This window comes from Puma concolor, chromosome B1 (genome assembly GCF_028749965.1).
Source record: "Puma concolor isolate L17-30 chromosome B1, mPumCon1.1.hap2, whole genome shotgun sequence".
In the NCBI taxonomy this organism is placed as follows: Eukaryota; Metazoa; Chordata; class Mammalia; order Carnivora; family Felidae; genus Puma; species Puma concolor.
In genome coordinates this window covers 32541025-32556486 of record NC_141670.1, presented here as the reverse complement: position 1 = coordinate 32556486, position 15462 = coordinate 32541025, and the positions used below count along the sequence as shown (strand labels likewise).

The following is a 15462-nucleotide window of genomic DNA, read 5'->3' as shown; positions in this document are numbered from 1 at the left end:
TCTTATCTAATTGCTTTGGTTAGGACTTCTAGTACTATGAGAATAAAAGTGGCTAAAGTGGGCATCCTTGTCTTGTTCCTTATCTTATAGGAAAAGTGTTAGCTGTGGGCTTCTTATATATGGTCTTTATTATGTTGATACAGTTTTCTTCTACTCTCAGTTTGTTGAGTGTTTTTTATCATATAGGATGTTTAATATTGTCAAATGCTTTTTCTTCATCAGCTGAGACTATTATGTTATTTTGTCTTTCATTCTGTTAATTTGGTTGGTATATTGCATTGATTGATTTTCATTTGTTGAACCATCCTTGCATTCCAGGATAAAAAGCTCCCTAGGTCATCACTATGATCCTTTTAATGTGCTGTTGAATTCTTTTTTCTAGGATTTGGTTTAGGATTTATGTGTCACTATTCATCAGGGCTATTGGTCTATAATTTTATTGTAGTGCCTAGCTTCAGTATCAGAGTAATGCCAGCCTCATGAAATGAATTTGGATGTTGTTACTTCCTCTTCAACCTTTTTGATGAATTTAAAGACGATTACTTTAGTTCTTCTTTTAATGCTTAGTAGAATTCACTAATGAAGCCACCTGGTCGTGGGATAGCAGTTTTTTGATTAGCAAGTTTTTTGATTACTGATTCAATTTTCTTACTCATTATTGGTCTGTTTAGATTGGGGGGGGCGGTGCTGAGAGGCTGCTCCCCTTTTATTATTGACAGAGGTTTCTCTAAAGGGAGTGTAACACCCCTCTCCTGTGGGACCACTGTCCAACCTGTGCATCCTCCCTTCAAGTACCCTCTCAGAAGAAGAGCCCCTGCATCCGCCTGCTGATGCCTTGTCAATCATAGAGGACGTTGAACTTGTTCACAAACTGGTTCATGGTGTTGCACGTTTTGCTGATGGTGCCAAGGTAGGCCACGAGCCCCACGTCATTACATTGATCGTAAAAGTCTGTCTTGAACTTGTCTGTGCTGAACACTGGGAGGCAGTGACACAGAGCATAGGCCTCCCGCAGGATTTCTTGATTAAAGGGGACCTCCCCTGCTTCAGAGGCCTTGACGTATTCCCAGATGAGCTTGACCCGGCTGTGCAGCATCTTAATGGCACTGTGTTGCTCTATCAGGTGTTCAGCCACAGTGGAGTTCTCCCCACGGCCTGTGGCTGTCACTCGGGCTACGTGGTTTACACCCATGCGTTCAGCTTCCTCTCTGGCCAGAGTGTAGGTCAGCTCAGCAAACAACATTGTGGCCTCTCCATTGATTATATCGATGACAGACTCAAAAACACTGATGGGAAGATGTGTGTGCCTGGTCATAGGGTTCAACTTCAGAAAGAGAGGGCTCTCGATGATCTTGCACGCCTGCTTCTGGACGTGGATGTCAGAGGGGTCAGGCGGCCCCCCGGGGGTATACCAACCCAGAAACTCCAGCTCCTTGAACACCTGTTTGAACTGCTCTTCCTTGGTGTAGTAACACTCCTTGTCAATGATAATCTTCTCTTCCACGGCGTGGGACAGCAGCTCAAAGGAGTTCATCACCTTGATATTTCGGCCCTCCTGTTTCCTGATCAGAGCCCCAATCACCTGCATAGGCCGCCCCTCCTGGGAGCGCATACGAATCCAATGGTCTGAAATGTTGAGAATGACAAGGGGATGAAGAGGACTGAGACGCTCCCTGTCACGCCGGAGGCCATCACGCTGGGGACTACTGCTGCATCCACCTCCATCCCCGCTGTTCCCTCCGGTGCTGTTCGCCGCCACCGCCATTTTCCCCGCGCCCGTCAGCCTTGGCCGCGGTCTGTTTAGATTTTCTAATTCTTCATGATTCAATCTAGATAGGTTGTGTGTTTCTAGTGACTTGTCCATTTCATCAAGGTGATCCCATTTATTGTCATACAACTGTTTTATGGTAGTCTCATAACCCCTTTTATTTCTGTAAAACTGGCTGTAATGTCCATTAGTCATCATATTTTTATATTTACCCTATCCAATGCCTGCCCAAGTTGGGATACTTGGTAGCCATTTAAAAAGAGAACGTAAAAGAGAAAATCACCGGACCCTTCGAGCCATGTGGACAACCTATCATGGGTAACTTCACTGAGAAGGGATAGACTTGGAGAACGAGGCCACCACCAGGAGGTCTTCAGGTCAGAACTTGGGCTAGCAGGAAAGGGCTCCCAGGGCTGGCCCTGAGTGCGGGGTGATGACTCTCTGTGAGATGTCGCAGAGTCTTCAGGCAGGGTGTGGATCAGGGAGACATAGTGGTCTTGCCCATCATGGAGCCCAGAACCTGCAGAGTGAACTTGACTTGACCATGAGTGCCAGTGGATCTAGCATGCTTCCTGAGCCCAGCTTGAGCAGTTCTTTTCACACAGCTACAGAGATGACTAAACGTATTGTGTAGTAATCCACATGGGAGGTTGTCTGGCAGGGGCAAAATCTGTCTATCACTGTGTTCTTGGAGAAGTAGAGTCCAGGCGAGGAATCTCTTAAGTGATCTTTCTTGGGACAGGGTGGGGCACTCTGACTTCTTGCCCTTTCATAGTTCTGACCAGGAAGAGCTATAGAGAACCACACATAGTACATAAATGTTGAGAAGGCATGGCCAGCTTTGTCTCACGGTTGGTCTTCCTCCAGCAGCTTTGAGCCTCCTCTCACAAAAGCAATTCCGTAATCTGAGGGAGCATGCCTTATTCCCTGCTATGGACAGCCAGAGTAGGCAGGCTGTTGTTTTTATGTAAAGGGCTATTCTACTTGCCCAGCACGATTTGAGACACTCATTTGCAGTTCTTCCCTTCCCATCAACCCCGACCCCACCAAGAATCTCTCCTTACCACCTACGTTAGCTCACTTTTGCACATTCCCCACATCTAGTGCAGTGCTTGGTGCTTAGCAGGTGTTTGACAGATAGGTGCTGGATTCCTTCTATTACTGTAGTCTTTCCACAGTGCCCTACTTGAGGGAAGATGGAGAAGGGGCACATTCTCTGCTGCGATCATAGAGACCGAAGGGAAATGTGTGTGTCAATGAGTATTTCTTCTATTTCCTTCTTCTCATTTTTATTCAACTACCCAGAGACCAGCATTCTCATTTGAGGTGTTTTGAGAAGCAAGCAAACACAGCAGATGACAGGCAATGCTAGCTAACAAATTTTTTCCCCTTCAAAGCAGGTTAGTAGGTTCAAATAAAATACACTGAAGAGGCATTACATGAAAACAAAACGGAAACTGTGAAGTGCAAGCTGATATTTTTAGAAGTTTGTATAATGACAGGTCAGATTCCTGAGGATTAGCCAAAGTGGCAAATCTAACACCACTTATTCAAAAAGGGGTAAAAGATATAGCAGGCAATTATACTTTAGCAGCAGTTGCAGGGGGAAATCAACTCTTCTTGAACTTACTGAGGGGACAGCTTGAAAAGTGTAATTTGAATATAGATAGCCAACTAGAAGGTTTCTATGAGGAGGGGGTTGGGAAGCTGGAGGAAAGGGAAGAGGAAAGGAAGGGGGTTGCCAGGAGTTCATTATTTTCATATTTTAAAGCCCTGCACAGTTTGAAAGGATGATTGCCAGAGGGGACCAGGAAAATTAGTGGTTGTTTGATTCAGGATCAATTTTCAAATCTGCCCAGTTTATAATTGTGCACCTCTCCCTGTCATCACTCATGTGATTCAGGCTCCAGATGTTCAGGGTTGAAATGTCCCCAGGGCTCACCACCTCCTTGGTATGCCTCCGGGCCTCTCTGTCTTCCCCCACCAAACAGTTTTCCCCTGGACTTATTTATTGATATCTGGAATGCCTGCATGGGGACTTAGAAATAAGAAGTGAAAAAGAAACACTTAAAACACGGGGCTCAGGCTTAATGTGTATCACCTTTGCAAGAAGTGACATAGATTAAATCCACACTGAGACATGAAGGGCCAGGATCCTGCTCTTTTCCAAGAGCAGATCTTTGTGAGGACAGAGTTCTGAGATTCCCAGGAATGAGAAAGATGAAGGAGGGGCTGGATCACAGAAGACAAATTTGGATAACCTGACAGTTTTAATTAGAACTCACCTGCATTTGCTGTTTATCATTCCTGACTTTAAAGATAATGGGAGAACTTCAGAACTGGAAAGAATCTTTAAGATCATCTGGCACAGCCTTACTCAAACTGGGTTCAGCAGACTCTTGGGATCCACAAACATATTCTTAGTCTACAAGTTTTTTTATGAGATTTAAAATTTGTCTTCTCACTCTGATGGTGATATAAATATATTATCAGAGTATCAAAGGCATCTGAATGCAGATCCAGAGTTATGTGATCCTAGGACAGTGTTTATGGTTTTTTTGGAGGGGAGGGCACCACCCAAAGGGAACTTGTACTTGGGCTTGTCCAGCTGGAAGCAAGTTGGTAGGTCCTAATATCACAACGACAGCTACCAGCCTCTGTTCTCTGTATACTCACACTGAATTCTTTACCAGCAATAAACACAAGCCTTATTTGCCAAAGATAATTTACAATTAAGAGACATTTTCATAGACTATGATTTTTGTCCCTAAAGTTTTTTTTTAATAAATTAAGACTTTGATTTGACATCATGGAAATGACATACTATAACAGATGGCTAATGAAAAAGAACAGAGTCAGGTTTAATAGATGAATTATGCATTTCATAAAGTTAAGATGAAATACTATCATGGCACACTGTCTGAATGAAAGTTTCCAGTAATTTTAAGAGAAGAAAGTGATATGAGAAGTTTGTCATCACATAACACACAGAAATATAAACATATCAATCAATCCCCAAAGTAACTGAGTTGTAGCCTTCATCACCCTGTTCATGTTGGGGATAACAATTTAGTTTCTGCCAAACAGCATTACTTATTATCTTAAATTAATGACTTTTATTGTCTTTTGGGTTTTGTTTCTATTCACTTTGTGAATATGCCTTTGTAGTTATTTAATACTTATAAAAAGTGATGCTGAATTTTATATTGGTACAAAACATATAAAAATATATTAACATTGGGTGTTTACAAATTTTTTCTCCCCCACGACAAGGAGTCTGAATATAACTTATCCTTGAGTAACACTAATCTGGTTCTTTGTTCTTATTTAAAAAAGTGACCTTTCAGTATTATGGGTATGTCTCAGTGTTGGAACCTCCACAGTCTTTCCAAAGAAAACTCAACCATCCTCTCCACCTATATATAGGTTATTCTATATTCCGCCCAGTGTTGATTGCTTTTTCCCTATTCCTACGTTTGCTTCTTTCACTCCCCCAGATTCCCTCAGTGTTCCTACGTCAACCATAGCAAACTTCTGCTCATGTTTCAAGACCAGCTTATTGAAGGCTGCTCTTCTGGAAAGCTGTTTTTTCCAATACCATCAAGCAGTTTTCCAAGTCTCAGTGGATACTGACTGGGTGTCCCACAAACTTCACCCAATTCTCCCACTACCTACCTGGAGATAGCATCAGATCCCACAGGTTAAGGGCTCAGCCCTAAAAGGCTGCCCCCACTTCAGACACCATCACAGATCCAAGTTGTCACCTGACTGACTGGCTATAAATCACAGGTTTCCATGACCCTCTTTTCAGGCTGGATTAATTTGCTACCATGGCTCAGAGAACTCAGGAAATCAGTTTACTTACTAGATTATTGATTTATTATAAAAGATATTAAAGTATCTGAATCAGTTGTCAGATGAACAGATATATAGGGTGAGGTTTAGAAGAGCCCCCAACACAGGGGTTTCTGTCCCCCCCCCCCCCCATGGAGTTTAAAGTGTGCCACCCTCCCAGCACATGGACATGCTCTGATTCACCAACCTGGAAGTTCTTTAAACCTGTCTTTTTTTTTTTTTTTAATGCCATTTCATTACATAGGCATGATTGATTAAACGTTTGGCCATTGGTGATTGAACTCAAACTCCAGCCCCTTTCCTCTGTTTGGAGGTTAGGGATGGGGCTGAAAGGTCCAGCTCTTTAATCATAGTTCCACTGGGAACCAACCCCATCCTTAGTGCCTTTCCAAAAGTCACCTCATTAACATACTCAAGTATGGTTCAAAGAAGTTTGTTATAAATAACAGGACACTCCTTTCACCTTTATGGCTCTGGAGCTATTTTAAGAATCAAGGACAAAAGACCAAGTACTACAACAAAAGATGCTCACATTTCTCTTATCACTCAGAAATTCCAAGGGTTTTAGGAGCTCTGACTCAGAAACTGGATGAAGACCAAATATATATTTCTTACTATAAATCACAATATCACAGAAGCCTTCCTTCTTTTCCCGGTGTGGTGAGTGGCTCTCTCTGTGTTTGCCACAGCTTTCAGTTTCTATGTCTCATGCCACACCCTTCATGAGACATTGAACATATCTACTTACTCTCTAAACTTCTGACTTGCGCTCACCTTGAGGAGCCTAGCCTTACTCATCCACGATTCTAGTCTGTGGCTCATTGTCAATTTTTAATAAAAGTCTATTAAGTAAGTTAGACCTCTCTATATTAAAACAATACATCCTAATGAAACTGATCATCACCCCATGAGGCACAACCTCTAATGTCACCCTTGCAAGATTTTTAGGAGACATTACCTGCTAGATTTATTTTTACCGAATTAGAGCATGAGAAGAATAAGACAGAAACAGAGGAAAATTTTGCCAACAAGACATTAGAATCCCTGGAATTTATATGCAGAGGTGGGCAGGAGGCTATCTCCAGGGTCAGCTTTTGACCTTCCCATTTATGTTGGAGGAAGAAGGGTTGGAAGTTAATTCTTGCTTGAATCTGGCCTTGTGATTGGTTGCAAATGGAAAGACTTCTCGTCTCTGCAGGAAATGATGCCATCACATTGAGAAGCTGTTTTTTGGACTGGCAAATGGAAAATGTTCTTAATGAAAACACAGGATAATCACTCTGAGTGTGGGGAAGAAGCACTGGGAGGAAAAAGGAGAAAGAATACATATTAAATAGATGTGCCTACCAGCATACTGATGAGGAAAGGGATTTAGAGGTTATTGTAGGAAAAAAAAAAACCCTCTTCATGTTATTATCCTAATGCCTTTCTGTAGCTTAAAAAGTGAATATACAGAATGTGTCACAGTGGAAGGAAAATGCCAATCAGTGGTCTCTAAAATAGAGATATGGTGGTCACTTTCTAGAGCTATTATAGAAACTGTCACCCAGTCCAACCCCCAAATTCACTTTCACTTGTCAGACTATTTGTCCAAAGCTTTGTTTGGAAAATATGGTCACCAAGTTATCAGACATATATTGTAATAATCATAGTGGCTCATGTTTACTAAGTCCTGACATATGTTCTAAGCGCTTTATAAGTATTAATTCCTTTTTCCCATTTTACTCAGGAAATGGAGTCACCAAGCAGGTAAGAAATTTGGCCAAGGTCACATAACTAGTGCGTTGCTCAGCCTAACTTCAGAGCTCCAGCTGCCTAGCATTATGACAGTCTGCCTTCATAGGAGAAAAACATGGGCTTTCGAGTCATGCCAGTCTCCCCACAAATCCTGAGCATTGGGCTTTGGCACAGGACAAGTTATTTAATGTTTATCAGCCTCCATTTTATCCTATGCAAAATGGGAATGATGATATTTAACTCATAGGGTTTTGTGTGGATTAAATAAACTGGTATACATAGAGTTCTTGGTACAGTACAGAGTAGATAATTTTCCTGCACCTACATTCTCCTTGCCTTAGGAATCTTTATAAGACAGGGCTTTAAGGTTTTTGGAGTGAGACATGATGTGTTGAGGCTGGCTTTATGGGATGTCACCAAGAAGGTATACCCCATCGGGTTGAGGTGCCAGTGAGGTCATGGACAGGTGCACGAGGATGCTCAGAATCAGAGACTGACAGAATTGTTCCTCTGTCCTTGTATGTTCTCTTCAAGGGGGATATGGCTTAGGAGAATCAGCAAGATGAAATTTAAAATTAAATTGCTTCCGCTAATCCTGTGTGCTTTCTGCAAACTGAGTAAAATACCCCCAGACGTGCACAAATGTGACTACCATGGTATTGGTGATTAGCTCATGTCATTTGCTCAAATGGAGCTGAAGTCCTGATATTCTTGGGGGAGGGTAGAGATGTATGATACAGAGGCAGGGGATGAAGCAGCACTGGAAACAATAAAAAAACTTCATGTTGGTGGGGGCTCACATCCTCAGTCCAAACCACTCACATTGGACAATGAAGCGGATTCTAACCAACGGGGAAATTCTTGAAATCCTTTCTACTGCCCTAAAAATGCCCGTCTACAAACCGGGAATCTTCTCCATCAATATTTAAGCCAGAGTGAAGAACTACCATCAGGTGGCACCAAACCACAGCCCGCACAGGAAGGATTTGGATTGCATAGCCAGACCACTGGAATGCTTCCAGAATTTCAAGCTGGTCACATGTGCAAAGTCCACCTGGTCATTTCATTAACCTTGGACAAATGAGAGATGACACTTTGCACAACCAAAGTTTGGGGACATCACACACCATGTTATTGTGGGTTTTCTCATGTACGCTGACCACCTACTATTTGGGGACATATGTTAAGTGCTTGGGATTCAGAAGCAAAAAAAATCTAGCCCCACCTTCTGGGAGCTGATGGTTCAGTGTGGAGATGGTCAGACAGACAAGCAATCACACCGTGATGTGACAAGCGCCACCACAGTGGAAAGCAAGGAATGCTTTGGGACTGCAGAGGAGACACAGGAAGGACATCTGAACCATTTTCCTGAGGCAGAACCGGAGGATGAGAAGGGAATTCCAGGCAGAGAGAGCAGCTTGTACATCGACCTAAAGGAGTCATGGTTTGTTCCCAAAAGTCAAGAAGAAGAACATGAGAATGAGGTATGAGGCATGAAGGACCCCAGCTGCCATGATAAGGAGCTTGAGCTTTTTGCTGTGTATTAATAATCCCTAGCCTTTTCTGGGATGCAGACTGTAGTGGGCTTTCTGGTCCCTTTTCTCTGGAAAGAAAAGCTATAGTGACACACACATACACGTGACTCTTATATTTGACATTCAACTTATTTATGGACTCCTACTTAAGACATCCCACCTAGAAGTAGTAGAGATGAGTAGAAATCAGATTTTGGGTTGAGCAGGAACGTGTCCATCAAATAACTGGAAACAGAAGATGGATTGGAAGATGTACAGCCTGAAGACGAGGAAGATGGGACCACAGTTGGGAGCCGGTAGTCACGGATTAGACAAAACAATGGTTTTGTGCAATCTCCTCCATCTCCAAAACTTTTGTTGGGTGGTGGATAAGGCACAGAACCCAATCACTGGACTCAGAGCATTTTCTGCTCCACCCCATTCTTTCTCAGGAAGGCGCCAATGATCTTGAACTCAGCTGTGAGGGAAGGCAAGGGGAGGATAATAAAAGAAGCTGTAATCTACAGGTGATATCACCAGCCCCTAGGGTACAGATTGCCTAGGCTAGTACCCCGGAAGTTCATCTCTGAGAACATGCCCCTGGAGTGTGTCGTCTGCTTCTAACAACCACAGTGGTATCTCACTAGGAGACCAGGAAGCCTCTGGGTAGCAAGACATCATTGCTTCTTCTGTGTACTGGGGAGAGAGGCATGCAGAGAGGGAAAAGTGCTTTCCTTTAGCAGTGAGATAAGGATGTGGAGATGTGAACTTAATCCCGACTCTTCCTGGGAGAACCTGGCAAGTGTCTCTGCACTCCTATTTCTACATCTAAGGGAGTAACAATAAAAGTGCTAACATGCTCTGGGAGGAGTGACAAGGAGAAGCATTTTGTAAACTCTGCAGGAAGGTGATGCAACAGTGGCGGATGGCAGGTTCACTGGAGGACACAGCAGAATTATAGCCATCCTTGCTTTGTGGCCGACTTTTGATTTCTCCCATCACTAAAGGCCCTCCCAGAAGTAAGGGAGCCCTGCCTCCCTTTCTTATTGCCTTCTGCAACTGTCTTGCCATGTGACAGCAATATGGTGGAAACCAGAGAAAAGAAAGTGTCCTGAAGCAGTGGGAAGCTTGGAGTGTTGAGCGAGCCTCACTATCTCTCTAAAATAGCTGCTTAGGGAAGCCAGGGCTGGCTCCACCGTACCTGGTGTGTGTGTGTGTGTGTGTGTGTTTTGTTTTAAGTTTGGGTTTAATTGAATTTTCATTGATGCCAAGAGCGCCTATAGCACTTGCTGTCCCCCATAAAGTGGGCAGTAGCTGCTCAGAATGGCTTGGTTTCCTTGAAGTCACGTTGTGGCAGACTGAGACCCCCATCCATCCAGTTCCACACCTGCTGCTTTTTCCTTAGGACCGTCCTCGCACCTGAAGAAGGTGGGAATGATGAGCCCTGCTGGAGTCTAAACCAATCTGCTGTTCCCTTCAGACTTCCAAATGCTTTCTCCACAGCGTGATGCCTTGTTGGGCTTGAGGTATTTTGTTTTTTGTTTTTTTCACGAGTCGAGTTTTGGCACCATTTCTATCAGTTGCAATGGAACAGAAGAGGAGGGTGGCTACAGGTAACAGATTATTTTTAATTCTGCCTTGTTATTTGGAACTGCTTTCCCATATGTTGTTGTTGTTCAATTCCTTGCATGAATTTTCTCAAATATTTGTAACATATGTCATATCTATATGCAGATTTTAAATTATGGATGCCTTCATCCAATCATTTTCGAAGGAGGAAAAATCCAAGTCTAATACTCTCAGGCAGGACCACAGTCTCCTGGGCATCAGTTATCGTTCAGGTAGACACATCTGGTGAAATGCATCACATCAAATTAGTATCAAGGGTATTGAGACTCTGAGACTACAGGCAGACAACCCCCTTCTAATGTACTGCTTTTTAGATTGTTGGGGAAACTTGAATCCCAATTCTCCTGTGAAATGAGTGATACTAACATGCCTGTTCAAATGCTCAAAGTGAAGATCAAAGCAGCAGTGTCCAAATTGCCTTTGCAAACAAAGCAGCCCCTTGCATCCCCCCTGGGGATACCGTGCTAATTTTATCTACTCTCCCTGGCTCTTCTGCTATTAAATAGCAATAAATAAATGTTTTTTTCTGGGTTTGCCAGTGGCTTATTTGTCTGACAAACAAGCTCATTTCCTTTTAAGTGTGAGGTTTTAGTCCAACTAATAGAATTAATCTATTTTTAATGAAAATGCGAATGGCTTTTACTTAGAAATCTACCTACCCATCTCCCTCTTGGCAACAGGCCCCTCCCCCCAGTGCCTTCTCTGAACACATACAACCAGCCATGAATATTTCAATACATCTCAGGCTTCCAGATCAATATAGGCAACTCTCAAGCCCTATTGATTTTCAGAGGTTTGACTCACAAGGGTGATAAATATTTCTCGACTTATGAAACCTGAGTTAAAGAGGCTTTGCTGGCCCTTCAACTTTTCCAGACATCTTTGTCTCCTCTTCTGTCCTCTTCCCATATCCCTTCTGCTCCTTCTCCCTCCCTCCCTTGCCCTGCACCCCGCCTTCAGTGTCGCCCTCCCCCGCCCCCAGCCCCCCAACAGCCCTGAGATGGAGTTTATGACTAAGCGATACGTCCTGGAGAAGCAGGCACTGTTTCCCCACTGGGTCCACTTCAGTTCAGAGGGAGAAGAGCCACGGGAGGAGAGCAGTCATGGCACAATTCGGCCCCCATCCATCTCGCCTGCAGGGACCCTGCCAGCTTTCCTCTTGTCTCTCTGATTCATTTATCAGCACAGCCGACTCCTCCTCCTGCACACCTCTGAAGATGTAATCCCAGAAGGCGACCCTAGCAACATATGAGGAATTCCCCACTGAGGCACAGGAGCTGAGCTGCTCCATATGGGTAGGAAATAAGCTAATTATACAGTCAGCCATGTCCAATGCCAGGATGTATGTTGTTATAAGTTTATCCAGCCTAGTTATGAAGCAGTGAGCCTGAAATTCTTGGAAAATTTTACCGAACCTTTGCCATTTGATCCACCGTGATGTGCATTGGATTAGGAGGAGTTTGGAGACCCGGGTACGGATTTCTCTGGCTCGCCCTGGGAGGTTGGTCAAATCAGATGACTTCCCTTCCTGAGCCTCTGTTTCCTCATTAACAAAATAAATTCATTCATTCATTTACTTACCAAATCATTGCGGAGTTCCTCCTATGAGCTAGGGACAGAGGCTAGAATGGCAAATGAGAGATACGGGTCCCTGCTCTGTTGAAGCCCATCATCCAGCCAGGACTAGTCAAGGCTATACTAATGGGGCTTCCTCCTCTGAACTCCCATATTGCATGCCTGTAGATACTGCAAAGACATTGTATATAAATATGTCATCATCGTGTTTCCAATATGATCCCTTGCTTAAACTGTGTGCGGCTTGTTGGTCTGGATTGTGCCTAGATCTTTGGAGATGCTTGTTCGCTGGACAGCAGTTGAATAAATTGGCTCTTTATACTCTGTGTCCTGCTGAACATCATGTAGAATTGAGGTAGCAATCCTGTGTGTGGAGCCACAGCAGAAACATACTCAGTAGTCATGGATCCTGCTCCAGTGGTTTTTCATTCCAAGTCTTGTGTAAAGAAAAGCATATGAAAGGACTTACAGAAAGCGAGTTATAAACTTGAATAAGTTGAATAAATTGTAGTGAATATAATTAATATATTTGTAGTGAATATAATATATAATATAGGTAAATATAATATAGGAATATAATATAATATAATATAATATAATATAATATAATATAGGTATAATATAGGTATATAATATAGGTATATATAATTGTAGTGAATATAATACATAAGTAAATAAGTAGCTGTGTTTTCAATGGAAAGTTAGAGATGACCAAAATGACCCTGTGACCAAAACAGACAGACTAACGTCTTTCTCTTGAAGCACAATCACGTTTTGAGTAAAAGTATGGTAGAATATGTAAGTCAGGGGATAAGTCATTTATTCTAGTAGCCAGATACATTTTTGCATTTCAACTTTTGAAAAAGTTTTAAATTTATTATTTTTTTTTATTTTTTTTAACGTTTATTTATTTTGAGACAGACAGAGCATGAATGGGGGAGGGTCAGAGAGAGGGAGACACAGAATCGGAAACAGGCTCCAGGCTCCGAGCTGTCAGCACAGAGCCCGACGCGGGGCTCGAACTCACGGACCGCGAGATCATGACCTGAGCTGAAGTCAGCCGCTTAACCGACCGAGCCACCCAGGCGCCCCTAAATTTATTATTATTTTCAATTTGAAAAGTTTTTCAAGCTCTATTGAGATACAGTTAACATATAACATTGCGTAAGTTTAAGGTGTACAGTGAGCTGATTTGTTATACATATATGTTGCAGAATGATTCCCACAATAGTATCTGTTGACAGACGAATGGATAAAGGAAATGTGGTATACAGTTACGGTGAAATATTATTCAACCATTATCAAGAAAGAAAGCCTGTCATTTGTGACAATATGGATGAATCTTGAGGGCATTATGATAACTGAAATAAATCAGACAGGGGAAGGCAAATACTTTATGATCTCATTTACATTGGAATCTAAAAATGCAGAATTCAGGTGCCTGGGTGGCTCAGTCAGTTAAGTGTCCTACTCTTGGTTTCGGCTCAGGTCATGATCTTATGGTTCATGAGTTTGAGCCCCGCATCAGGCTCCACGCTGACAGCATGGAGCCTGCCTGGAATTCTCTCTCTCCCTCTTTCTCTGCCCTTCCTCTGCTCTCTCTGTATCTCAAAATAAATAAACTTTAAAAAAAAAAAAAAGAATGTGTAGAAACAATGAGTATATTGGTGGTTTCCAGGGGTGGGGGTTGGGAAAAAGAGGGAGTGAAGAAATGAGTGAAGTTGATCAAAGCGTACAAACTTCTATCTGAAATTTTTAAGTGAAGTCACATTTGCTTCTTTTTTTTTTTAATTTTATTATTTATTGAGAGAGAGAGAGAGAGAGGGAGAGAAAGAGAGAGAGGGAGAGAGAAAGAGATTGCAAGAAGGGAGGGGCAGAGACAGAGGGAGAGAGAAAATCCCAAGCAGGCTTCGCACTGTCAGTATGGAGCCAGATGCAGGGGTCAAACTCACCAACCGTGAGATCATGACCTGAGCTGAAAACAAGAATCAGACGCTTAACCTACTGAGCCACCCAGGCTCCCCAAGTCACATTTGCTTTTAAGTGACCTTGAACAACACTCAAACAGGCCCAGTGACTTGGGTTGGAAAAGATGCACAAGTCTCCTTCCAGCATTGGTATTGCTTGATTCTACATGGCATTGTTTATAATTTATGTGAGCTCAGAAAGAAGTCCCCTCTTCTATGCTACTCCCTCATAAGTCACGCAGGGTCAGCTCCCCTTTCTCAGGGAAGCCCTCTCTGGGAGCATCCTTCACCCAAGGTTCAGTGAAGGGCCTCTCCCACACTTACCTCTGTTTCCATGATAAGTTTTCTTGACTGTCTCCACTAAACTTGGAGCCCTCTGAGGACAGAAGTTATGTTTTATTCTGCATGACATTTCTAACATCTTCCTACCACATTGCTGGCACAAAATAAGTACTAATAAATATTTACACTGAGTAAAATTGAGAAGTTCTCTGCTTAACATGTTGAATAAATAAATATTAATAGAAGATCTAGAGATCTAGAGTGGGGAGGTGCTGATGCAATTCCTTCTTGCTCTTAAATCCTCAGGAGGCATGTAGGAAAGAAATCAGGAATCATTTGCTTTCTGTTTCCATTTCACTGGAAGAATATGGTGACCATTTTGGTACCATTGAAAGATATTTGGTCTTTGTCCCCAGTTCCTGGCACAAACCTCCTAAAATTTTGGAATTTCCTGGGTGATAATTGTGATAGGAGCCCCTTTTGTTCTAATGAGGCAACTCTAGGCAAGCCCCAGATAGGTTCCGGATGGCAGCTGGTCATTGTTTCAATGAGGGATGGTCACTAGAAAGACCAAGCCTTGATTAGAAGCTTGAAATTTTCAGCACCCCCATCCAACATCTAGGGAGGAGAGAGGGGGCTGGAGATTGAGTTAATAACCAATACCCAACAATTTCATCAATCCTGCCTACATAATGAAACCTCGATAAAAACCCCTAAACTACAGGGTTCAGAGAGTTTCTGGGTTAGCAAACACACTGAAGTGCTGAGGGGGTGTTGTGCCCTGCCTATGTGTTTCCCTATGTGTCTCTTCCATTTGGCTGTCCCTCGTTGTATTCTTATAACAAACTGCTAATAGTATGTGAAGTGTCTTCCTGAGTTCTGTGAGTGTTCTAGAAAATTATCAAACCTGAGGAGGGATCAAGGAACTCCAAATTTGTTTCCAAGTCATACAGAAGTGTGAATAATCTGGGTACCCTACTTGAGACTTGTGTCTAAACTGAGGGCAGTCTTATCGCTTAAGCACTTAAGTCTATGGAGTCTGGTGCTAATTCATTGGTAGGTAGTGTGAGAATTGAACTGAATTGTAGGATACCCAGTTGGTGTCAGAGTTGGTTGATGTCAGGAGAAAAAGCCA

At 42.8% G+C, this 15462-nt stretch overlaps 1 pseudogene; it reads right to left on the bottom strand.

Annotated features, from left to right (window-relative positions):
• Nucleotides 1-799: 799 nt before the first annotated feature.
• On the bottom strand, nucleotides 800-1783 carry LOC112870015 (COP9 signalosome complex subunit 6 pseudogene; annotated as a pseudogene).
• Between the last annotated feature and the right edge of the window lie 13679 nt (nucleotides 1784-15462).